This window comes from Cervus elaphus, chromosome X (assembly GCF_910594005.1).
Source record: "Cervus elaphus chromosome X, mCerEla1.1, whole genome shotgun sequence".
NCBI lineage: Eukaryota > Metazoa > Chordata > Mammalia > Artiodactyla > Cervidae > Cervus > Cervus elaphus.
In genome coordinates, this window is record NC_057848.1 from 133876193 (window position 1) to 133902261 (window position 26069).

Consider the following 26069-nt stretch of genomic DNA (forward strand, 5'->3'; position numbering starts at 1 on the left):
CATGACTACTGGAAAAGCCATAGCTTTGACTAGACAGACCTTTGTTGGCAAAGTAATGTCTCTGCTTTTTAATATGCTGTCTAGGTTGGTCATAACTTTTCCTCTAAGGAGTAAGCGTATTTTAATTTCATGGCTGCAGTCACCATCTGCAGTGATTTTGGAGCCCAAGATAATAAAGTCTGTCACAGTTTCCACTGTTTCCCCATCTATTTGCCATGAAGTGATGGGACCAGATGCCATGATCTTAGTTTTCTGAATGTTGAGATTTAAGCCAACTTTTTCACTCTCCTCTTTCACTTTCATCAAGAAGCTCTTTAGGTCTTCACTTTCTGCCATAAGGGTGGTGTCATCTGCATATCTGAGGTTATTGATATTTCTCCTGACAATCTTGATTCCAGCTAGTGCTTCATCCAGCCCAGCGTTTCTCATGATGTAGTCTGCATATAAGTTAAATAAGCAGGGTGACAGTATACAGCCTTGACGTACTCCTTTCCCTATCTGGAACCAGTCTGTTGTTCCATGTCCAGCTCTAACTGTTGTTTCCTGACCTGCATACAGATTTCTGAAGAGGCAGGTAAGGTGGTCTGGTCTGGTATTCCCATCTCTGGAAGTATTTTCCACAGTTTGTGGTGATTCACACAGTCAAAGGCTTTGGCATAGTCAATAAAGCATAAGTAGATGTTTTTCTGGACTCTCTTGCTTTTTTGATGATCTGACGGATGTTGGCAATTTGATCTCTGATTCCTCTGCCTTTTCTAAATCCAGCTGGAACATCTGGAAGTTCACAGTTCACGTATTGTTGTAGCCTGGCTTGGAGAATTTTGAGCATTACTTTACTAGCATGTGAGATGAGTGCAATTGTGCAGTAGTTTGAGCGTTCTTTGGCATTGCCTTTCTTTGGGATTGGAATGAAAACTGACCTTTTCCAGTCCTGTGGCCACTGCTGAGTTTTCCAAATTTGCTGGCATATTGAGTGCAGCACTTTCACAGCATCATCTTTCAGGATTTGAAATAGCTCAACTGGAATTCCATCACTTTCACTAGCTTTGTTCATAGTGATGCTTCCCAAGGCCCACTTGACTTCACATTCCAGGATATCTGGCTCTAGGTAAGTGATCATACCATCATCTGGGTCGTGAAGATCTTTTTTGTATAGTTCTTCTGTGTATTCTTGCTACCTCTTCTTAATATCTTCTGCTTCTGTTAGATCCCTGCCATTTCTGTCCTTTATTGAGCCCATCTTTGCATGAAATGTTCCCTTGGTATCTATAATTTTCTTGAAGAGATCTCTAGTCTTTCCCATTCTATTGTTTTCCTCTATTTCTTTGCACTGATCACTGAGGAAGGCTTCCTTATCTCTCCTTGCTGTTCTTTGGATCTCTGCATTCAAATGGGTATATCTTTCCTTTTCACCCTTGCTTTTCACTTCTCTTCTTTTCACAGCCATTTGTACAGCCTCCTCAGACAGCCATTTTGCTTTTTTTGCATTTCGTTTTCTTGGGAATGGAAGATTTAAGGGTTGTCAATAAACATGTCAAAGTATGCTCAGCATCATTAGGGAAATGGAAATCTAAACCATAATGAGATACACCTACTAGGATGGCTATACTCAAAAGACAGGGACATATGTTGGCAAGGGTGTGAAAAATTGGAATCCTCATATGTTACTGGCAGGAATATAAAATGGTAGAACTACTATGGAAAACAGTGTGGCAGTTCCTCAAAAGTTAAACATAGACTTATCCTATAACCTAGCAATTCCACTCCAAGGTATGTTCCTGAGTATTGAAAATATGTGTTGATGCAAAACCTGGTACACAAATGTTTATAGCAGCATTATTCATTCACTGTATCCTAACTGTGGAAACAAATGAAAGGTTTGTCAACTGATGAATGGATAAACAAAATGAAACATTACTTACAGTAGAATATTATGGGGACCACATGTAAATCCATGGCTGTTTCATGTCAGTGTATGGCAAAAACCACTACAATATTGTAAAGTAATTAGCCTCCAACTAATAAATATAAAGGAAAAAAAAAAGAAATGAAGGGTACAGTAGGCTGGTTCATCATTCAAAAATCAATTACTGTAAGCTATCATGTAATAGGACAGAGAAGAAAAATCACTTGATCATATCAATATATGCAGAAAAAGTATTTGACAAATGTAATACCCATTCACGAATAAAAACTTCCAGCAACATACAAACAGAAGGAAACTTCTTCAACCTAATAAAGAGGAGCTATTTAAAAAAAAAAAACAAAACCCTATAGCCAACATCGTACTTATTGATAAGACAATAGATGCTTTCTCTCTTAATTGGGAACAAAGCAAGGATGTCCCTGCTTACCACAACTATTCAGCTTCCTACATGGAAGTCCTAGCTAATGCAATATGACAGGATAAGGAAATTAATGCTATATAGTTTGGGAAAGAAGAAATAAAACTTTATCATCAGATGATATGACTGTCTATGTAGAAAATCTCAAAGAATTAACAACAAGAACCTCCTAGAACTAATGAGTGATTGTAGAAAGGTTTCAAGTCCCACAGTTGATATACGGAAGTTAACTGTTTTCCTGTATATAAACAATGTGCAATTGGAATTTGAAATTCAAAATACAGTGCCATTACATTAGCAGTAAAAATACTGAAATACTTAAATGTGTAAATTTAATAAAACATACAAGCTCTGTGCAAAGAAAACTGGGTAAAACTCATGGTAGAAATCAAAGAAGATGAAAAGAACGTAGTTGGTGAACTGACACTATTCAACTTCAATGCTTACTTTAAAGCTACAGTAATCAAGACAGTGTGGTATTTGTGAAAGAGCCAGCAAATAGATTAATGGAATATAAAAGGGAGCCCAGAAGTAGATCCATACAAATAGAGTCAGCTGGTCTTTAACTAAGTAGCAAAAGGAATCCAATGGAGAAAGGATAGTCTTTTCAACAAATGCTGCTGGAACATCTATATATCCACATGCCAAAAAGAAGAATCTAGACATTGAATCTAGATTGAAGAATCTAGACCATCTAGAATCTAGACCTTACATCTTTTGGAAAAATATACTCAAAATGATTTTCTCCTCAGAATGGGAACAAAGGATGTGTACGGTGACCATTCTTATTAAGCCTAATGCTGAAAGCCACCTCAGTCAGACAGGAAAAGGAAATAGAAGCATTTAGATTGGAAAGGAAGAAATTAAATTGCTCATATTTGCAAATGACATGAAAGTCTTTGTACAAAATCACAAAGAATTACCAAAAAACAAACCTCTTAAAGCTAATGTGAGTTTATCAATAATATGAGATGAACATAGCAAAATTATATTCCTGTATCCCTATATACTAGCAAAGAACACCTGGAAACTACAGTTAAAAACAAAATACTATTTGCAATCACCCAAAGCAAAATGAAATTCTTAGGTATAAATCCCACTAAACCTGTAGAAGCCATATATGTTAAAAAACTACAGAACTCTGATGAAAGAAATCAAAGATCTAAATAAATGGAGAAATGTACTGTGTTCATGGGTTGGAAGGCTCAATATAGTAAAGATGTCATTTCTCCCCAAATTACTCTCTAGATTTGCTCCAGTTCCAGTTAAAACCCCAGGAAGATTTGCTGTGGATATAGAAAGCTTATCCTCATATGGAAAGACAAAAGCATAGGAAATTTTGAAAAAATTATAATGAAATGAGACAAATCATTCACCCCATTTTAAGACTTATATGGCTATAGTTATTTAAGTGTAGTACTGGCAGAGCAATAGACACATAGTTCATTGCAGCACATTAGATTGCCCAGAAGTAGCCCCACATAGATACAACCAACTGATTTTTGAGAAAGGTTCAAATCCTATTCAATGAAGAACAGATAGGGTGTTTTATATTTTAACAGTAGTGGAGCAATTAGCTATCCATAGGCCAAAAATTGTACCTCACATCTTATTTAAAAATTAATTCAAACTGAATGCTAGATTTACATGTAAAACATAAAATTCCAGAACTTTTTAAAGACATCCTAGAAAATCTTTGGGACCTGGTAGACGAAGGTCTTAGACATGATACCAAATTCACAGTTTGTAGATTAAAACAAAAAAAAGAATCTCAACAGTAATAAAGGGAGATAGACAAAGAGCATGTGCATTTACAGGAGGAAGTAGGACATAAGGGAGAGAAATCATCTAATTAGGCAGTGGGTAAAAGAAACATTTTCCCAAAAAGGATTGTACAGGTTCCTCCCAAGCACATGAAAATATGTTCGACATCATTAGAGTACAAATTTAAGCCACAGTGAGGTATCACTACACAACTATTAGAACAGCTGAAATTTTTTAAAATGAGAGCACCATATCTGGCAAGGATATAGGGAAACTGCATCTTTCATATGTTGCTGTTTGGAATTTAAAGTTGTATAGTCACTATGGAAAAACAATTTGCCATACAGTCTAGGTATTGTACTCCAGGGAAATGTACATCCCAGAGAAAGGAACACCTGTTTTCACACCAACACCTGCAATCAGGTTTTCATAGCGGTTCTATCTGAAGGAGGTAAAATTTAGAAAGAACTGAAATGTCCCACAATGGGTTAATGACGAACCAAACTGTGGTACATCCATACCATGGACTACTACTCAGCAGAAAGAAGAAAGAAGACTAGAAACCTATGGACGCATACAGCTATTTGGGAATTTGGGAATTATGCTGTATTTAAAAATCTCAAGGGAATTAATGCTGTATTTTTAAAAACTATTTGTAAAGGTCATATACTGTATTATTTTCTTTGTATAGGTTTCAAAGTGATAAAATTATAGAACTGGAAGACAGATTAATGACTGTCAGGTGCTGGGAACCACAAAGCTTGTGTGAGGAGCATGAAGAGGGGTAGGTGTGACTATAAAGGGTAGTATGTTAGGACTGTTGTGGGGGATCTTTGTGGAACAGTTCTATGTCTCTGTTGTGGTGACTATGTGAATTTACACATTGTGATAAAATTAATTAGCTCTACACATACACATGAGTTCATGTAAAACTGGTGAAATCTGAATAAGGCCTGTTGTTTTTACCAATTTCACTTTCCCGGTTTTTATATTATACTACAGTTAGGTACATAAGGGATCTTCCCTGGTGGCTCAGATGGTAAAGGATCTGCTGGCAATGCGGGAGACCCAGGTTCGATCGCTGGGTCAGGAAGACCCTCTGGAGAAGGGAATAGCAACCCACTCCAGAGTTCTTGCCTGAAGAATCTCGTGCACAGAGGAGCCTGGTGGGCTACAGTCCCTGGGGTTGCAGAGTCAGACGTGACTGAGTGACTAACACTTTCACTTAGCTACAAAAGGTGTTACCACCAGGGAGAGAGTGAGTTAAGAACCTCTCTGTACTATCTTTGCACTTTCTGTTAAGTATGATAATTTTAAAATGAAAAAAAATCTTTTTAAACTTTTCTCATGATCTATATGCTCATCCACAAAATGGATAATTAAGCCACAAAAATTTGAGCATATTTGGAGTGCAGTCTATTTTCATAATAGCTTTTTTTGATAAATTCATATCCCATAAAATTTACCTCTTTAAATTATACAATTCATTTGCTTTTAGTATATTCACAGGCTTGTGCAACCCTCATCACTGTCTGTTTCCAGGCCATTTTCATTACCCCTAATAGAAACCCCATTCCCATTAGTAGACACATGTTATCTAACCCCTCCCCAGCCTCTGTCAACCACTTATCTGCTTTCTCTCTCTTGTGGATTTGCCTATTGAGGCCATTCCGTATAAATAGAATCATACAATATGTGACCTTTGTGCCTGGCTTCTTTCACTTAACGTGTCTTCAGGGTTCATCCAAGTTGTAGCATATACCAGTACTTCATTCCTTTATAGAGCCAAATAACATTCCCTTGTGTGGATGTACCACATTTTATGTATTCATGTATTAGTTAATGACATTTGGATTGTATCATTTTTAGCTATTATGCACGATGCTGCTATGAACATTTATGGACAGTCTATCCTGATTCAGAGAGTCTGTGTTTGCAAATTTGCTTACTGGCTAGAATTTATTTGTAACCCCAAAATGAATATGCTTGGCACTTTCACAGTCATTCACAGACATGTGCAGAGTGACAAAAAATTTGAATCACCCTGTGCACACATTCCCAGCTGAGGTCGAACAGGCCACACTCTGCCTTCTTGTTCTGGCTCTCATGATATAAACAAGGGTTCTTTTATGATCTATTTAGTGCTATATATATATATATATATATATTTTGCAACTTTGTGTTAGTTTGCTGCTTCAGGTGGTCCCCAAGAATAGTACTAAAAGTATTGTCTAGTGTTCATAAGCACAGTAAGGTCGCATTGTGCCCTACAGAGAAAATTCAAGTGTTAGATAAGCTTAGTCAGGCATGAGTTATAGGACTGTTGGCCGAAGTTCAATATTAATGAATCAACAGTATATATAGACATCTTGTTTTATTGCCCTTTGCTTTATTGACCTTTGCAGATATTGCATTTTTTACAAATTGAAGGCTTGTGTCAACCCTACCTTGGACAAGTCTGTATATCAGCACTATTTTTCCAAAGTGTTTGCCCACTTTATGTCCCTTTGTCACATTTGGTAATTCCCTCAGTATTTCAGACTTTTTCACTATTACATTTGTTATGGTGATCTGTAATCAGGGCCTTCAAATCTAGGTCAGTCTTCATCAGTGGAGAGTCTCGAATTGCTGGTTCCTATTATTAGGTTACTCTCCTTTTAGAAACCAGTTCCATCACTTATAAAACAACCCAGTAGAAATTATTTCTTAGGTATTTGTATAAAAACTGTACATTTCATTTGAGATCACATTTGTTTTTAGTCTCATAGAAAATCATAGGTACTTCAAGTCAGAAAGAGGATATACCCAAGGACTATATAAGTAAAAATCAAACTTTTACAGTGGAACCTTTCATGGATAAGCTTGGAATCAACTTCTGAGTCTTGAAAGACCTTGATTAGAAATAAGTTGTAATTTGACTAAAGCCTAAATCTGATTTGCACAAGGCGAATGGCTGGGTTTGGAGATTTACTTAGCTTGATAGTAAACTTAGCCACTAAATTTTTGCTGAGTGGTAAAAAAATAAATAAATAAAAAATTTTCTGTCATATGAATTTTTGCTTTGTAATCTTAACTGCTCACCTCTTCAACAGCATGAATAACTGACTGTATAGTTATAATTAAATGATTTTGGTAGTAGTACATCAAAAAAAGCAGTAATATGTATAAACAGAATCAATTTTGTTTCTCTTTGTAGTGAAAATTTCACCAGTAACCAAATGAATAGGCATATTCCCCTTTTCATTGCTGCCATGTCCAGATCCCTTACTGTTTAAAATGCTAGGCCTGTTGTTATGTATGTCATCTCATCTACTCTTCCAAGAAATCCTGCAAAATATGTTATCTACATTTTGAATATGATGATATTGAGGATTAGAGAAGTGAGAGAACTTTTTGATTGATGAACAGAAATGATAGAGCCAGTTGAACCCAAGTTGGTCTGCCTTTTGGACTCTAATGCCCATTTTTTCCATACATATCAGACTGTTAGTCCTCAGGCTTTGTATCCTAGAGTGTAGCTACCTTTGTGTTCATATGCCTCCTCTGCCACAAACAAAACGTGTGTGTGGATTGGAGACAGAAATTTTTCCTTGTTTTCTTCACAACTTTACTCTGAACATCTAAACCTATGTCTGACACAAAGTAGATATTCAGTACGTATTTATTGAGTGAGTGAAGGAATGTCATGTAAGTTTTGTGAATTTACTGAAGATTCTAGGGATGAGCTTTCCAGGTGGTCAGTAGTGAAGAAACCACCTGCCAATGCAGGAAATGTGGGTTTGATCCTTGGGTCAGGAAGATCCCCTAGAGCAGGAAATCGCCACCCACTCCAGTATTCTTGCTTGGGAAATCCCATGGACAGCAGAGCCTGGCAGACTACAAGTCCATGGGATTGCAGAGAATTGGATACAACTGAGCACACAAATAAAATAGAACATATGGTTCCAATAGAAAAAAAGAAACAGCAAGTCTCAAAATTATATTGATACCAACTCCTCTGGAGGAGGAGATGGCACCCCACTAGAGTATTCTTGCCTGGAAAATTCCATGGATAGAGGAGCCTGATAGGCTATAGTCCATGGGGTCACAGAGAATCAGAAACAACTGAGCATGCCCACACACACACTCACTCACTCACGCATACTCAGGATGACAAAAGAACAGTGTAATAGTTGATGAAAAGAAGAAAGTTTATGCTCTTTTGCAAAGATTACATCTGTAAAAAGTGAATAGGCTGTTGTTACACTTTGATGGTTACAACTCCAAAGTTGGAGTCCTAATTCTAATACTTTGATTATCACATGATTTTAATACTGTGCTTATCTATCTCTTCTTACCTGACTTAGCACTCTAGCATATCCAGACTACTTTGGTGTGGAAGCTCGCTTGGCAGCTTGCTATAATGAGGTCATATAATTAGTTATGGTAGTGGGTGGTACCCTTCTTATATGAGAAATTCAAGCCTAGGTATCCTGAAAGTAATTTCTGTAGAGATCCCAGAGAAAGATCAGGAAGTCTCAGGAATGGACAAAGGACTTGGAAAATATTTCAGGAAAATAAATTTATTCAAATGATTAGTAAACTATACACTACGTCATTAGTCATCAGAGACATGCAAATTAATACCACAGGGTATTACCACTGCTTTCCCAACCATGTTACTAAAAACTGAAAATGACAATTTCAAATGTTGGTGAAGACATAGAACCACCAAAACTCACTGTAATAAGGGTATAAATTAGTTCAACCACTCTGATAAGCTATTTAGGAATAGAGACCAAAACTGATGTGTATATACTTTAACAACCTAGCATTTTCACTCCTAGATATATACCCATCAGAAATTCCTCAATGGATGTCCACCAGAAAACATGTACAAGAATGCTTTTAGCAGAATTATACTAGTCCTAAATTGGAAATAATCCAAATGTCCAATAGCTGTAGAATGGCATAAATAAATTGTAGTATATTCATACAGTGGAGTGCTATTAGGTTGGTGCAAGAGTAATTGCCATTTTGCATTGTTGAACTTTGCTGTTTGATATTGGAATATATTCTTAAATAAATTTGGTTATGTCATATATCATTTTACTGTGCATTTCTTGCTTTTTTTCTTTTGTTTTTTTTGCTAATGACATTACTTGCTATTTATTTTATATTTTAGACTAGGGAAGGGAAATGATATTAGACCAAAAGCAAATTCAAGTGATTTTCTTATTCAAGTTCAAATGGGTTATAAAGCAGCAGAGATAACTTGCAAAACATCAGCAACATATTTGGCCCAGGAACTGCTAATGAACATACAGTGCAGGGGTGGTTCAAGAAGTTTTGCAAAGGAGAAGACCACCTTGAAGATGAGGAGTGTAATAACTGGCCATCATTAGTTCTCAAAGATCAACTGAGAGGATCATCAAAGCTGATCCTCTTACAACTATGTGAGAAATTGCCAAAAAACTCAGTGTCAACCATTCTACTGTCATTAGGCATTTGAAGCAAATTGGAAAGGTGCAAAAGCTTGATAAGTGGATGCCTCATGAGCTGACCGCAAGTCAAGAAAAATTGTCAAGCTTTGTGCAGTGGCAGTATTGTAGCCAGTGAGGTTTATCCAAGGCGCAATTATTGCTAATTGAAAGAAAAATTGTCATCTTGAAGCATCATCTTCTCTTATTCTATGCAACAACAACAAACCATTTCTTGTGTGATGAAAAGTGGATTTTGTACAACAACCAGTGACAACCAGCTCAGTGGTTGAACCAAGAAGAAGCTCCAAAGCACTTTCCAAAGCCTAACTTGCACCCAAAAAAAGTCTTGGTCACTGTTTAGTGGTCTGCTGCCAGTCTGATCCACTATAGCTTTCTGAATCCTGGCAAAACCATTACATCTGAGAAGTATGCTCAACAAATCATTGAGATTCAGCAAAAACCACAATGCCTATAGTCAGAATTGGTCAACAAAATGGGCCCAGTTCTTCTCCACAACAATGCACATTACACAACCAACACTTCAAAAGTTGAACAAATTGGGCTATGAAGTTTCGCCTCATCTGCCGTATTCACCTGACCTCTCACCAACCAGTTTTCACTTCTTCAAGCTCCTCGACAACTTTTTGCATGCAAAATGCTTCCACAACCAGCAGGAGGCAGAAAATGCTTTCCAAGAGTTTGTCGAATCCCGAAGCACAGATTTTCATGCTACAGGAATAAACTAACTTATTTCTTGTTGGTAAAAATATGTTGATTGTAATGGTTCCTATTTTAATTAATAAAGATGTGTTTGAGCCTAGTCATAATGATTTAAAAATCACAATCCAAAACCACAATTACATTTGCACCAACATACTACAAAGTAAAGAGGATGGATGAACCTTTGTTACATATGAAACATAGATGAATCTCATGAGCAAAATGATGAGTGAAGGAAGCCAGGCATGAAAGACTACCTACCCTATGGTTCCATTTATTTAAAGTACAAAAATAGCATAAGTAATCTATGACATTTAGATTTATCAAATGTCATAGATATTTAGACATATCAAAATAGTAGTTACTTTTTCGGGGTGGTAGTGATTGGCAGGGAGCATAATATAGCGGCTTCTGACATGCTTGCTGGTCATCTTGTTTCTTGATCTGGGTACTGGTTACATGGGTGAGTTCACCGAAAATTCCAGCTGTGCATTTACAACTTATGTACAAGGAATAGGTATACAGTGTCCTAGGGGAAAGAATGGAACCATTTTATCTTGTCAGCTTTTCTGGTCAGAGATAACGATTTCTCTAGACCATTTAGATATTTGCATTTTGCCTAGTGAGAATCTTGTTTATTAGTTCACAGAAGTACTCATCAGTCTTAATGGGTAAAGGCTCATTAGGTACCTATTCTATGCAGAATGCTAAGTACCAGGGTGAGTATATTTAGGAATCAAACATGGGTACCTTGAAATCTAGTAATCCAGACAGATAATCCTTGCTCTTGATAGTAAATAACCAAGGAGAGCAACTCAAGACACAGATGAATCTTGTTTTGGTATTTTTACTGGGTGCTTAGGAAATAATGCTGAGGCATTTCGTTCAAAGCGAATCTAAAGTTTCAACATAAGAAGCGCCATTTCTGAAATGCTTTGGGAAGAATTCCACTAGTCTATTTGAATTGGCTTCCCTGATGGCTCAGCAGGTAAAGAATCCACTTGCAGTGCAGGAGACCCAGGAGACGCGGGTTCCATTCCTGGGTGGGGAGGATCCCTTGGAGGAGGAAATGGTCACCTGGTCCAGTATTCTTGCCTCAGGGATTCCATGAACAGAGGAGCCTGGCAAGCTAACAATCCAAAGAGTCGCAAAGAGTTGGACACGACTTGGCACACATGCATGCACGTTTGAATTGGCCTGGCATTGTCTATGGTGTTTACCTTTATTTTGTCTCGCTTATATTTCATCCCCGTAAACAAGGTAGAGTTTATCTATTCTGTATACTCTTCAGAAATACCTGCCAGAGAATTTTAAGACTGCTGTTTGGGTGGTGGGTGGTGGTTTAGTCACTGAGTCGTGTCTGATGTTTGCAACCCCATGGACTGTAGCCCGCCAGGTTCCTCGGTCCGTGGGATTTTCTAGGCAAGAATACTGGAGTGGGTTGCCATTTCCTTCTCTGTTTGGGAATGATTTCCAAATTACTCATTTTTTAGTGCAGAGTTTATAAGCAATACAGGTTTTCTGAAAAGCTTTGCCAATTTGTCTCTATAGTGTATACATTTTTAGCACATCTAATATCTGAATGAAAATGTTACCAAGTCTTTCTTGCAATTGTTTCTTCAGTGATTTTTTTTTCTTTTAATGACCTTGGGAATCTAGGCTTTATCTTTTTAATTTCATCACCTCCCTTTATGTTATTTGAAAACATCAGTGTCTTGCACAAGGCTAAAAACAATACTATCTTGTTCTTATTAAATTCATGTAAAGTTTGATGTTACTAAATATTAAGTAGGTTATAGCTAAAGGTTTTACAGGTTTTCTTATAGATCCATTATAGGAAAAGCATGGGAAGAGTTTCAGTCAGACATTCCAGATCTGTCCTGTGTGATGTGACCTTAAGTTCCATAAACATCAACTTTCCTAGGTGTCAAGTGAGGGTAGTATTACTGTCCTCAGAGAGCTGATTCAAAGAGTAAGGATGATGAAAACTATGAAGCACCTCAGCTTTGCTTAGCACATTGTAGGTAGGCCATAATTTGCCTATCCTCCACTGTGATTCATCCTAGATTCATTCTGATTATCTTCATCTTTCTCACCTGAGTCTACCATTTCCATTTGTTTATTTTAATTATTTCATCTTCCTCTTTAAAAAAAAAAATAAAACTATAATAAAGTTAGTTTTTTAAGCTCTGATAAGACATGAAGTTTTTTTTTCTTTTAATGTGTGCATTAGTTGCTTTTTCTTTTAATGTGTGCATGTCCGACTCTTTGCAACCCCATGGGCGGTAGCCTGCCAGGCTGCTCTGTCCACGGGATTCTCTAGGCAAGAATACTGGAGTGGATTGTGATTCCCTTCTCCAGTGGATCTTCCTGACCCAGGGATCGAACCTGGGTCTCCTGCATTACCCGCAGATTCTTTACCGCCTGAGCTGCCAGGAAAGACCTTTCTTCTAATACTGTTACAAAACACATTTCCAAAAAAAAAAAGTAGAATAATCAAGCATGCTAATGGAAGTTATTATCTTTTTATAAACTCTCTGCCCCCAAAGTGGCTAATAAGATAACTTTCCACTCAAGTCTGGGGTGTTTATTAAAGCCTGCTGGTTTATTAACCTTTTACCTTCTGGCTTACTGTATATTGACTACATCTGGCTAGTTCACCAATTGAAATCCCTCTTTAGTGTATATTTCTATCACATTTAGTTTGAGGGTATATTCAGGTTTATTTTTTTCTTCAACTTACTCTCAGGGTTATTAAGTGAAATCATCAAGTGTGTTTACCTTTCCCATTTAGATTTTACCTGGTGGCTACTTTCTGTTGGAGTTTTGTCTTAAGATAATCAAAGCATGACTAATATCTTTTAAAACTTGTTTTCTCTGGAGAAGGAAATTGCAACACACTCCAGTATTCTTGCCTGGAAAATCCCATGGACTGATGATCCTGGTAGGCTACAGTCCATGGGGTCGCAAAGAGTCTGACATGACTGAGTGACTTCACTTTCACTTTCACTATGGCAAAAACCATCACAATATTGTAAAGCAATTATCTTCCAATTAAAATAAATTTTAAAAAAAGTAAAACTTGTTTTCTCTTAACATAATGCTTCAGCACAGAGCACTTAACAGTTTTATCAATTTACATGAAAAATTGGAAATTTATCAGGAGATCCTCTTAACTAATTATTCAAATTAAGCCAAGAATGACTAAAGGGATAGAATTATAATAAAGTGATATATAGGTCTTCTTTTAAATGAAATTTGACAACTATTAGTCTAGCCTTCCACAAAATCCAAGATCTTAAAACCAGTCTCAACCAAAGGCCAGAGTGATATGGTGACATGGACCTTGTTGCTTTTGGTCACTCATTAAGTCATGTCCAACTCTTTGCAACCCCATGGACTACAGCACACCAGGCTCCTGCATCCTCCACCATCTCCCAGAGTTTGTTCATATTCATGTCCATTGAGTTGGTGGTGCTATGTAACCATCTCATCCTCTGTCGCCCCCTTCTCCTCCTGCCCTCAGTCTTTCTCAGCATCAGGATCTTTTCCAATGAGTCAGCTTTCCGCATCAGGTGGCTGAAGTACTGCAGCTTCAGCTTTAGCGTTAGTCCTTCCAATGAATATTCAGGGTTGATTTCCTTTAGGATGGACTGGTTTGATCTTCTTGCCGTCCAAGGGACTCTCAGGAGTCTTCTCCAACACAACAGTTCAAAAGCATCAATTCTTCAGCACTCAGCTTTCTTTATAGTCCAACTCTCACATCTCTACATGACTACTGGAAAGAGCATAGCTTTGACTAGACTGTCCTTTGTCCACAAAGTGGTGTCTCTGCTTTTTAATATGCTGTCTAGGTTTATCATAGCTTTCTTTCCAAGGAGCAAGCATCTTTTAATTTCATGGCTGCAGTCACCATCTGCAGTGGTGTTGGAGCCCAAGAAAATAAAATCTGTCACTGCTTCCACTTTTTCCCCTTCTATTTGCTGTGCAGTGATGGAACCTAATACTATGATCTTAGTTTTGTTTTTCTTTTTTTCATTTATTTTTATTAGTTGGAGGCTAATTACTTTACAATATTGTAGTGGTTTTTGCCATACATTGACATGAATCAGCCATGGATTTCCATGTGTTCCCCATCCTGAACCCCTCTTCCACCTCTCTCCCCATCCCATCCCTCTGGGTCATCCCAGTGCACCAGCCCTGAGCACTTGTCTCATGCATCCAACCTGGGCTGGCAATCTGTTTCACACTTGATAATATACATGTTTCAATGCTATTCTCTCAGATCATCCCACCCTCGCCTTCTCCCACGGAGTCCAAAAGTCTGTTCTATACATTTGTGTCTCTTTTTCTAGCTTGCATATAGGGTTATCGTTACTATCTTTCTAAATTCCATATATATGCGTTAGTATACTGTATTGGTGTTTATCTTTCTGACTTACTTCACTCTGTATAATGGGCTCCAGTTTCATCCATCTCATTAGAACTGATTCAAATGTATTCTTTTTAATGGCTGAGTAATATTCCATTCTGTATATGTACCATAGCTTTCTTATCCATTCGTCTACTGATGGGCATCTAGGTTGCTTCCGTGTCCTGGCTATGATAAACAGTGCTGCGATGAACATTGGGGTACACATGTCTCTTTCAGTTCTGGTTTCCTCAGTGTGTATGCCCAGGAGTGGGATTGCTGGGTCATATGGCAGTTCTATTTCCAGTTTTTTAAGGAATCTCCACATGATCTTAGTTTTTTGACTGTCAACTTTTAAGCCAGCTTTTTCACTCTCCTCTTTTACCCTCATCAAGAGGCTCTTTAGTTCCTCTTCATTTTCTGTCATTAGAGTGATATCATCTGCATATCTGAGGTTGTTGATATTTCTCCCTGCAATCTTGATTCCAGCTTGTTATTCATCCAGCCCAGCATTTCACATGATGTGCTCTGCATATAAGTTAAATAAGCAGGGTGACAATATACAGCCTTGTCGTATTCCTTTCCCAGTTTGGAATTAGTCCGTTGTTCCATGTCCAGTTATAACTGTTGCTTCTTGACCTGCATACAGGTTTCTCAGGAGATGGGTGAGGTGGTCTGGTATTCCTATCTCTTTTAAGAATTTTCCACAGTTGTGATCCACACAGTCAAAGCTTTAGCATAGTCAATGAAGCAGAAGTAGATGTTTTTCTGGAATTCTCTTGGCTTTCTGTATGATCCAACCAATGTTGTCAATTTGATCTCTGGTTCCTCTGCCTTTTCTAAACCTAGCTTGTACATCTGGAAGTTCTCAGTTCACATACTGCTGAAGCCTAGCTTGAAGCATTTTGAGCATTACCTTACTAACATGTGAAATGAATGCAATTTTGTGGTAGTTTGAACATTCTTTGGCATTGCCCTTCTTTGGGACTGGAATGAAAACTGACCTTTTCCTTGGGTGATATATTAATGAAATTGCCCCATCAGGTTCACTGGCATAGTTTCATTTCCTCTATATTTTACTGGTCAGAGAAGCCACGTAGCCCACCTAAAGACTGAAAGAGGGGGAAAATAGATCTCACCTCTGAATGGGAGAGATGATGACTAATTTCTGGCTGTCTTTAATCTGCCACACTGAGTAATTTTTAAACTTGAAAGTGAAAGTCACTCAGTCATGTCTGAGTCTTTGTGACCTCTTGGACTGTAGCCCGCAAGGCTCCTCTGTACATGGAATTCTCCAGGCAAGAATACTGGAGTGGGTTGCCCTTCCCTTCTCCAATTTTTATTTGTTAAACTTAGTTGCCTTCATTGTTGAGTGAGGTTGTAATAGCTGGTAGCTACTCCATTCTAAAGTAGTACTAAAATTCTGCCAAAGAATCAAATGTCCCCATCAAATACCAATTCAGGATACATATAACAGCAGTGCATAATTTGTCACTGTAAACAGGAGACCAAAATAAGGACATATTGTGTTCTACAGTTAGAAAGAAACTATTTAAAAATCTAGTCTGGCACTGTTTATTAAAACTGAATTTAAATATTTTTGGTAATCAAAAGATAGGGAAATTATTTTAGGCAGGCTGGTTTTTTGTTTTTTTTTTTGTAATATGGTTTGGCAGTCTTCTCAGAAGATTAATAATGAAACAGGTAGTGATTACCTTTTGAACTATAAAGTGTTTTTCATTTTTAGTAAGAATTTTAGGTCTGTAAAACAATTTGGAAGAACAAACCATCTGTCAACCAGTTGTGTTATGGCCACCAGAAAGCTCAAGAGTCCTGAACATGTCATAAAATTCTCATGTGGGGAGGTCCTTAGAGGTGAATGCAGATCTAGTTTGATTTCATTAGAATAGGCAGGTGTAGATAAAGTGAAAAATTCAGGAAACGAAACATAGTTGCTGCTAGTTGGTTTTATAATACATTTTTATAAATGTTTTATAAATGTTTATAATACATTTTTATAAATGTTTGATTCTAAAATAATGCTAAAACTGATGTCTCTTTCCTTTGATTCTGTACGTGACCTGTTTAATTTCCATAATTCCAGACAATCATTTCTTCCACAGAAAGAATTTCTTAGATATCTACAGGGAATATTTTATCACTTTAGATAATCTGGTTATTTCAAAGGCCTCTTAGAGCCCAGTCAGAATGGTTTTGCCTTTTTTTTCCCCTCTGAGTGGAGGTGGTGTATCAGTCCAGGTCCAGTCAGGAGAAACAGAAACAAAACAGTAATTTGAACAGGCAAAGTTTAATATGAATAAATTATTACCAGGAGACCTGAATAGTGAGGAATTGGCTAGTCAGAACTAGAGAACTCTGAAAAATACAAGAATAGCAGACAGAGAGCAGCCACAAACCCAGGAGCTGAAACAGAACATTCCCAGATGACTAGCCTCCCTCCTGGTGTGGCTGAGATACAAACCTTGTAGGAGACGGCATGACCCTGGGTCAACAGATACAAAGAAGCTCCCTGAGACACTGTGGTGGTGGGACTTGGAAATTTGCCCTCCAAAGTCCAGGGGAAGCCATCCTTAGTTGAGTACATGTCTCACCTTTGAACTTTCAGCTGGCTGCCAGAGAGTTTGCTGGAGGAAGCTCTGCTGCCTTGTTGCCTGCCCATAGATAGGTGCTGCATGCTGCTGGGCAATGGGCACTGGAAATACACTGTACCTACTGCAGAAGCCTGACCGAAAAAAAATAAAAAACGTTGGAACCAAGAGGGCAAACCTCTTTCTCCTCCAGTGCCCTTTACTGACAAAGCTTACTTTTGTGCCAGCTGGAAAGATACTTAAGAGTCCAGCTTCAACAGTGCAGGGCAGGCAGTGAAGGGTGAATTTGGAGCTGAAAGATAGTAGATGGCATGGGGATGGAGTGTATAACAGTGGTGGGCTATCTGATCAAGCAACCCTATCTGTAATACTTGGCAGTGCTTTGTTTGCTTATCTTTTTCTCCTATTACTTATTCCCCTGAAATGTTTAGTAACTAAATATTATTTCTTTCAAAGTAGAATTTTTAGTATTGATTTTTATCACTTCCACAAAATTAAAGTTTAAAAGTCAAATTCTACCTGAAAAATCATCCATTTAAATAGAATAGATCCACGGTTTGATTTAGAGTATTGGATTAGTCCATGTTGGGTATTTGTTCCTGTGATATTAGGGTTTCACATATGTTGCCTAAATAGATGGTGTAGAATAATATTGAATGTTCAAATGAGTTTTGCTGGAACCATTATCACTCTGTATGTTAAAGTAAAAGCCAGCGTGTTTCTGTGAAAATAAAAGTTTAAAGCATAGGTATAAGGACAGTGGTGTGATCAGGTGAATCTCTTCAATACTGTACATTATATAAATGCTAACAGATATATTGTGGAGTATTGCCACCAGCTGTCTCATTATTAAGGCTAATTTATCACTTTTAATAACATCATTTATAATAATGTTATTATAATCATTTTTAATAACAACATAAATCTTACACCTTTCTCTCTCTTTTCCATTCCTACTTACCAGTACCTCGATCAGGCCCTAATCTTCTCATTGCCCAACTACTGCAGGAATCTTACTACATACTCTCCAGTCCCACCCCATCTAATTTATTCTGCTAACTACTACCATTTTTATCTTCCTTAATTATAACTTTCATCATTTTTCCCAATCTTGGGGAACATATAATTATTAGTGGTTCTCCCTGTTTTCCTATTGTTTTAGGATTGAATTAAAATTCTGATGTTTGATTTTTCTGATGTTCGGTATCTAGACATTATGAGACCAGTCTGATTTCAACTCTTACTTCCCAATGTAAATCCTTTGTTAGATTTATTTAACAGACCTTTATTAATTTCTTACTGTATGTCAGCTAGTGAGAAAAACATACCCACCCGAAAGGAAGTCACAGTGCTGTCAGGGAGGCAGGCATATAAAATTATTATCATTACAGGTGTGCAAGGTGGAATGATGCTCCCCCACAGCCCAAAGATGTCTATATATGAATCCAGAACTTGTGAATATGTTACTGTACATTCAAAAAGGGATCTCACAGATGTGATGAAATTAAAAATTTTAGGATGGGGAGATTATCCTGGATCATACAGGTGAAAGTCATTCAGTCATGTCCGACTCTTTGCAACCCAGTGGCCTGTACAGTCCATGGGATTCTTCAGGCCAGAATACTGGAGTGGGTAGCCTTTCCCTTCTCCAAGGGATCTTCCCAACCCAGGAATCAAACTGGGGTCTCCTACATTGCAGGCGGATTCTTTACCAACTGAGTTATCAGGGAAGCCTGGATCATACTGTTGGGCTCAATATAATCACAAGGATATTTATAAGTGAGAAGAAGATGGAGACTTGGCTATAGGAAGAGGCAACTGGACAAAGCAAGCAGAATTTGGGGTGATATGGCCACAAGCCAAGAATTGTCAGCAGCCTCTAGACACTGTAAGAGACATGGACCTGATTTTTCACTTAAGCCTCCAGAGGAACCAGCCCTGCTAACAACTTGATATTGGCCCTGTAAGACTCACTGAAGTTCTGCCATCCAGAACTGTGTGAGAACAACTTGATGTTGTTTTAAGTCACAAGGTTTGAAGTAGTTTCATGCAGCCACCATAGTAAACTAACACACAGCAGAACAGATTTAAAAAGATAAGCATTCCCTGTTGAACAGAGGGTATATGACAGTCCGTTGTGACAGGTAAGGAATTCATACATGGACTTGGTGGCGGTGGGCCATGAAAAGTAAGGGGAAAATATGCATGAAGATGTGGAGCAGTGAATTATTAGCAAGGCATGTTTAGGAAAATGCAAGTAGTTTGGTTTTGTCAGAGTTGAAAGGGAGGGAAGCGTGAGAGATACACCAGTTAGGTTATGAATGTCTTGTGAGCAGTGCTAAGAAGTTTGAACTGTGTTCTCTAGACACTGGAGTGCCATTGGTATATTTTAAGTCGGAGAGTCATACAGTCAGCTTTGTATTTTAGGAAGACCGGTAAAGTAGCATAGTAGAGGCTGGATAAGAAAGGGGAACCAGCTAGGAAGTTGCAGTGGTCCACATAAGAGACAAGCGCCTGAATCCAAGCTTTGGCAATAGTCCCTGATAGAGAAGAGGGGCTCAATCGAAGAATATTCAGGAGATTCAATCAGTGGAACTTGGTATTGGGTTTAAGTTCAAGGAAAATTTAAGAAAGACCCACATTTTTGGTTCATGCAACCAAATGGATAACAGTGCTATTTGTTTTGTAAAAACAGAGACACTATCAAATGATAAGTGGATCAGGGAGAATAAATGAGTTTTGAACATATTAAGTCTGAGGAACACTTGAAATATAAATGTTGATGATGAGTAGGCACTTAGAAATTTTACTCTAAAACTTAGGACCAATGTCGGAGCAACAGAGGAAAGATTTTAGCATCATCAGGTAGGTAACAGATGGAATCCTGGAAATAGAAATGATTGCTCAAAGACAAGACATTGAAGGATCACAGTGGAAATAAAACACAGTCAAGGTTAGGATCCTGAGGAACACTTACCTTTTAAGAAGGGATGGGTCAAGAGAAAGGAACCAGAAAGAGGAGAGAAAAATAGGAATATTATCATGTGTCACAGAGGATGCTGTCACAGAAGCTGAGAGATTTTCTATGGTTTCACATGCTGTAAAGAGACCAAATGAGAGAATAACTGCAGTGTCCATGGAATTTGGCAACATGGACATCAGTGGGAACCTTGACCAAAGCAGTTTCAGTGTTGCGGTGGGGATAGAAGCCAGATTGTAGTAGGTTGAGGAAGGAGTATTAAAAATCAGAGACATGACTTGGCCAGCAAAGATCCATCTAGTCAAAGCTATGGTTTTTCTAGTAGTCAGGTATGGATTTGAGAGTTGGACTATAAAGAAAGCTGAGCACTGAAGAATTGATGCTTTTGAACTGTGGTGTTGGAGAAGACTCTTGAGAGTCCCTTGGACTGAAAGGAGATCCAACCAGTCCATCCTCAAGGAAATCAGTCCTGAATATTCATTGGAAGGACTGATGCTGAAGCTCCCATACTTTGGCCACCTGATGCGAAGAACTGACTCATTGGAAAAGACCCTGATGCTGGGAAAGATTGAAGGCAGGAGGAGAAGGGGACAACAGAGGATGAAATGGTTGAATGGCATCACCAACTCGATGGACATGAGTTTGAGCAAGCTCTGGGAGTTGGTGATGGACAGGGAAGCCTGGCCTGCTGCAGTCCATGGAGTTGCAAAGAGTCAGACACGACTGAGCAACTGAACTGAACTGAACTGAGGTAGGAATGGATAGTAAGGGTGGATGTGTGTGTGTGTTAGTTGCTCAGTCATGCTGACACTGTGATCCCATGGACTGTAGCCTGCCAGGCTCCTCTGTCCATGGGATTCTCCAGGCAAGAATACTAGAGTGGGTTGTCATTTCCTTCTCCAGGGGATCTTCCCAATCCAGGGATCAAATCTGGGTCTGCTGCATTGCAGATGGATTCTTTACTGTCTGAGCCACCCAAGAAGTATGGAAGTAGAGAAAGTAAATACAGAATAATGTTCAAGAGACTAGACTGGGCAGAAGAGACAGTGGTGGGTGGAGGGCCCTGTGGAATAGGAGTAGAGTTTAAGATGGGAGGGATTTCAGCATCTTTTTATGCTAGGGGGCAATGAGCTAATAGAAAGCAAAAGGATATACTGATGGAGAGAGGTCTTTGATAAACAGGTTGGAAATTGGGTCTAAGGCATAGATGGGAAATGGGCCCCTTTTCCACTGAGACAACAGGAAGACTGGGCACGGATAGAGTTGGGTCTTCAGGCAGAAGGAGAAAGCAGAGGACATTAAAGCCCTCAGCTGATAAACCTGATTTGTGTGTAAAAAAGAAAGTGGAGCCACCCACTGAGAGTAATTGGGTAATAGAGAGTAGAGAGATAAGAGAGTTTGTAACTGCACTTCAGAGGAATGAAAAGGAGATATGAGCAGAAATTGCTAGTTTGCCTAAGGGGCTGAGCTGTGCCTGGATGTGAGGAGTTTGTAGCAGCACTTATCAACATGCTGATAAGTCCCTCAGCAGCAGTAATTAGCCTAAAATTTAGGAGATGAGAACTGTATGGGTGGATTGCACCATAGTGGGAGGTATTACACACTGCAGACATGATGGATGAAGGAACCAAGAGAGCTGAAATTAATGGCAAGAAGAAAGACCATAGAACTGGATAAGGAAGGAAGATTTCAAAGGTACACCGAAAATATTCTAGTTGGTCAGTCTAGTTACCAATAGCTGTGGTGACTACTGTAATAGGAATTATAGTGCCCTGAGTAAGTTAAAGGAAGACTTAGGTTCAGATTTGACCTTTTGAAAGTTACCTGACTTTTAAGCAATCTTAAATTTTTATACATGTAAATGCTCAACAAATGTTTGCACGTAGGTAATATGTCAAGAAATGGAATGTACAAAATAACACCATCAGTGATGTCACTCTAGCTCAAAAAAACAGAATCAAAAATTCATTTTCATGTACAGCTTAATAGGCAGCTCTGATCAGAACATTTTGCCTGATTGCATTGGTGTTGTAGGTACTATGGCTGCATAGCAAATTACCCCAAAATCTAGTGGCATAATATGTTACTATGTTCACAGATTCTGGGAGACATAAATTTGGACAGGGCACAGCAGGAATAGAGTTTGTATGTTCATGTGTCTGAGGCATGATCTTCGAAGACTAGGGAATGTAGTCATCTGCAAGTTCACTCACTCACACATCTGGCAGTTGATGCTGGCTGTTGACTTAAAGACCTTAGTTAGGGCTCTTGGCCACATTTCACATGGCCCTTCCATGTTGAGAGGCTTTCTCAAAGCATGGCAGCTGAGTTCTAAGGGTAAATGTTGAAATCAAAAGACATATAGAGAACTAAGTTGAAGTTATATCATTTTTAGTGACCTAGACTCAGGAGAACAGGAAATGCACCCTGTTTTGATGGGGAATGTCATGGTTCTAGAAGAGCATGTGGTATTGCCGTTGGGTATTTTTAGAATCACTTTGCCCACAAAGATCTGTCTAGTCAAAGCTATGTTTTTCCAGTAGTCCTCTACAGATGTGAGATTTGGACCATAAAGAAGGTTGAGCACTGAAGAATTGATACTTTCAAATTGTGGTGCTGGAGAAGATTCTTGAGAGTCCCTTGGAAGGCGAGGAGATCAAACCAGTCAGTCCTAAAGGAAATCAACCCTGAATGTTCATTGGAAGGACTGATGATGAAGCTGAAGCTCCAGTACTTTGGCAACCTGATGTAAAGAGCTGACTCATTGGAAAAGATGCTGGGAAAGATCAAGGGCAAAAGGAGAAGAGGGCAGGGCGGAAGAGGGTGAGATGGTTAGATAGCTTCACCAACTCAGTGTACATGAATTTGAGCACACTCTGGGAGATGGCAAAGGACAGGGAAGCCTGGCTGCTGCAGTCCATGGGATTGCAGAGCTGGGCATAACTTAACGACTGAACAACAGAGTCAATATTTTAAGGGATCTTTGTATCAATGGTTATGAAGGATATTGCTTTCCAGTTTTCTCTTTAAAGTTTTTACTGGCTTTGTTATCAGTAGAGTCATCTGCCCTGGTGGCTCAGGCGGTAAAGAATCTGCCTGCAATGCGGGAAACCAGGGTTCGATCCCTCAGTTGGGAAGATACCCTGGAGGGAGGGCATGGCAACCCACTCCAGTATTCTTGCCTGGAGAATCCCAGTGGACAGAGGAGCCTGGAGGACTCCAGTCCCAGGGGTCATAAAGAGTCGGTCACAACTGAGGGACAAAGCACATGTTATCAGTAAAATCTAGTTATACCAATCTCATATAATGAACTCCTTTCTCCTCTTTTTGAAAAGTTTATGTTGAATTGGTTTTTTTTTTTTTTTTGAATTGGTTTTACTTTAGGGAGCGGCTGCATTCCTTCTTCGTTGTGGCACAAATTCTTCGTTGCAGGATGCAGGCTTCTCTAGTGGTGCATGAGACTAATGGTTGCTGCCTACAGGCTCTCTAGTTGCAATGCAGGCTCTCTAGTTGTGGCACACAGGCTTCAGAGTGCTCTGGCTTTGTTGCCCCAAGGCATGTGGGATCTTAGTACCCTGACCACGGATTGAACCCGCATCCTCTGCATTGGAAGGCAGATTCTTAAACCCTGGACCACCATGGAAGTCTTAATTTTTCTTAATGTATGTTAGAATTCACACATGAAGCCATCTGAGCCTGGGCTTTTCTTTATGGGGAGATTTTAAATTGTATTTTCAATTTCTATAATAGATACAAGGCTATCCAGATTTTTCTGTTTCTTCTTGTGTCTGTTTTGATAATTTGACTATTTTCAGGAATTTGTCAATATTCAAGTTGAAGAAGTTCCCCTCTATTAATAGACTGAGTTTGCTGAGACTATTTATCAAGAATGGATGTTGGATTTTCTCAAATACTTTTGATGTGTTAATTATTCAGTTTATTAACATGGTGAATTATAGTTTGATTTTTATAGTGCTATGCCACACTTTATTCCTGGAAATTGGATGTTTACCTATAATTTTCTTATAATGTCTTTCTTGTAATATCTGGTTTTAGTATTGAGGGAATGCTGACCTCATGGAATGAATTGGAAAGTATTGTTTCCTTTTTAATTTTTGAAAGTGGTTAGTGTAGAATTGATACTATTTCTTGATTGTTTGGTTGAATTCATCAGTGAAGCCATTTGGGTTGAAGTTTTCTTTGAAGGATGGTTTTTAACTAGAAATTCTATTTTTAATATAGTATAGGACTATTCAGTTTATTTCTTCTTAAGCAAGTTTCCAGCAAATCTGGAGAACTCAGCAGTGGCCACAGGACTGGAAAAGGTCAGTTTTCATTCCAATCCTAAAGAAAGGCAATGCCAAAGAATGTTCAAACTACCATACAATTGCACTCATCTCACATGCTAGCAAAGTAATGCTCAAAATTCTCCAAGCCAGGCTTCAACAGTACGTGAACCATGAACTTCCAGATGTTCAAGCTGGATTTAGAAAAGGCAGAGGAACCAGAGATCAAATTGCCAACATCTGCTGGATCATCAAAAAAGAAGAGAGTTCCAGAAAAACATCAACTTCTGCTTTATTGACTATGCCAAAGGCTTTGACTGTGTGAATCACAACAAACTGTGGAAAATTCTTAAAGAGATGGGAATATAAGAGCACCTGACCTGCCTCCTGAGTAATCTGTATGCCGGTCAAGAAGCAACAGTTAGAACTGGAAATGGGACAACAGACTGGTTCCAAATCAGGAAAGGAGTGCATCAAGGCTGTATATTGTCACCCTGCTTATTTAACTTATATGCAGAGTACATCATGCAAAATTCCGGGCTGGATGAAACACAAGCTGGAATCAAGATTGCCCAGAGAAGTATCAATAACCTCATATATGCAGATGATACCACCCTTGTGGCAGAAAGCTAAGAAGAACTAAAGAGCCTCTTGATGAAAGTGAAAGAGGAAAGTGAAAAAGTTGGCTTAAAACTCAACATTCAGAAAACTAAGATCATGGCATCCGGTCCCATCACTTCATGCAAATAGGTGGGGAAGCAATGGAAACAGTGACAGACTTTATTTTGGGGGGCTCCAAAATCACTGCAGATGGTGACTACAACCACGAAATTAAAAGACGCTTGCTCCTTGGAAGAAAAGCTATGACCAACTTAGACAGCATATTAAAAAGCAGAGACATTACTTTACCAACAAAGGTCCGTCTAGTCAAAGCTGTGGTTTTTCCAGTAGTCATGTATGGATGTGAGAGTTGGACTATAAACAAAGCTGAGCACTGAAGAATTGATGCTTTTGAACTGGTGTTGGAGAAGACTCTTGAGAGTCCCTTGGACTGCAGGGGGATCCAATCAGTCCATCCTCAAGGAAATCAGTCCTAAATATTCATTGGAAGGACTGATGCTGAAGCTGAAATTCCAACACTTTGGCCACCTGATGCAAAGAACCAACTCATTGGAAAAGACCCTGATGCTGGGAAAAATTGAAGGGGACGACAGAAGATGAGATGGTTGGATGGCATCACCGACGCAATGGACATGTGTTTGAGTAGGCTCCGGGAGTTGGTGATGGACAGGGAAGCCTGGTTTGCTGCAGCCCGTGGGGTCACAAAGAGTCGGACACAACTGAGCAACTGAACTGAACTGAAGAAAGTTTGATGGTTTATATCTTTCCTAGAAGTTGTCCATCTTATCCAAGTTGATGAAATTTACTGGCATGAAATTGTTTATTATGTTACATTTATTATTGTAAAATCTTCAGTAATGTCATGTCTTTG

General features: G+C 38.7%; 1 protein-coding gene and 1 pseudogene across 8 annotated transcripts in view; both read left to right on the plus strand.

Moving 5' to 3' along the window:
- The window catches only part of CASK (calcium/calmodulin dependent serine protein kinase), a 370356-nt gene that overhangs the window by 82095 nt on the left and 262192 nt on the right, over positions 1 to 26069 (plus strand). The gene's annotated exons all lie outside the window — the stretch shown is intronic.
- LOC122690923 lies at positions 9675 to 9859 on the plus strand (annotated as a pseudogene).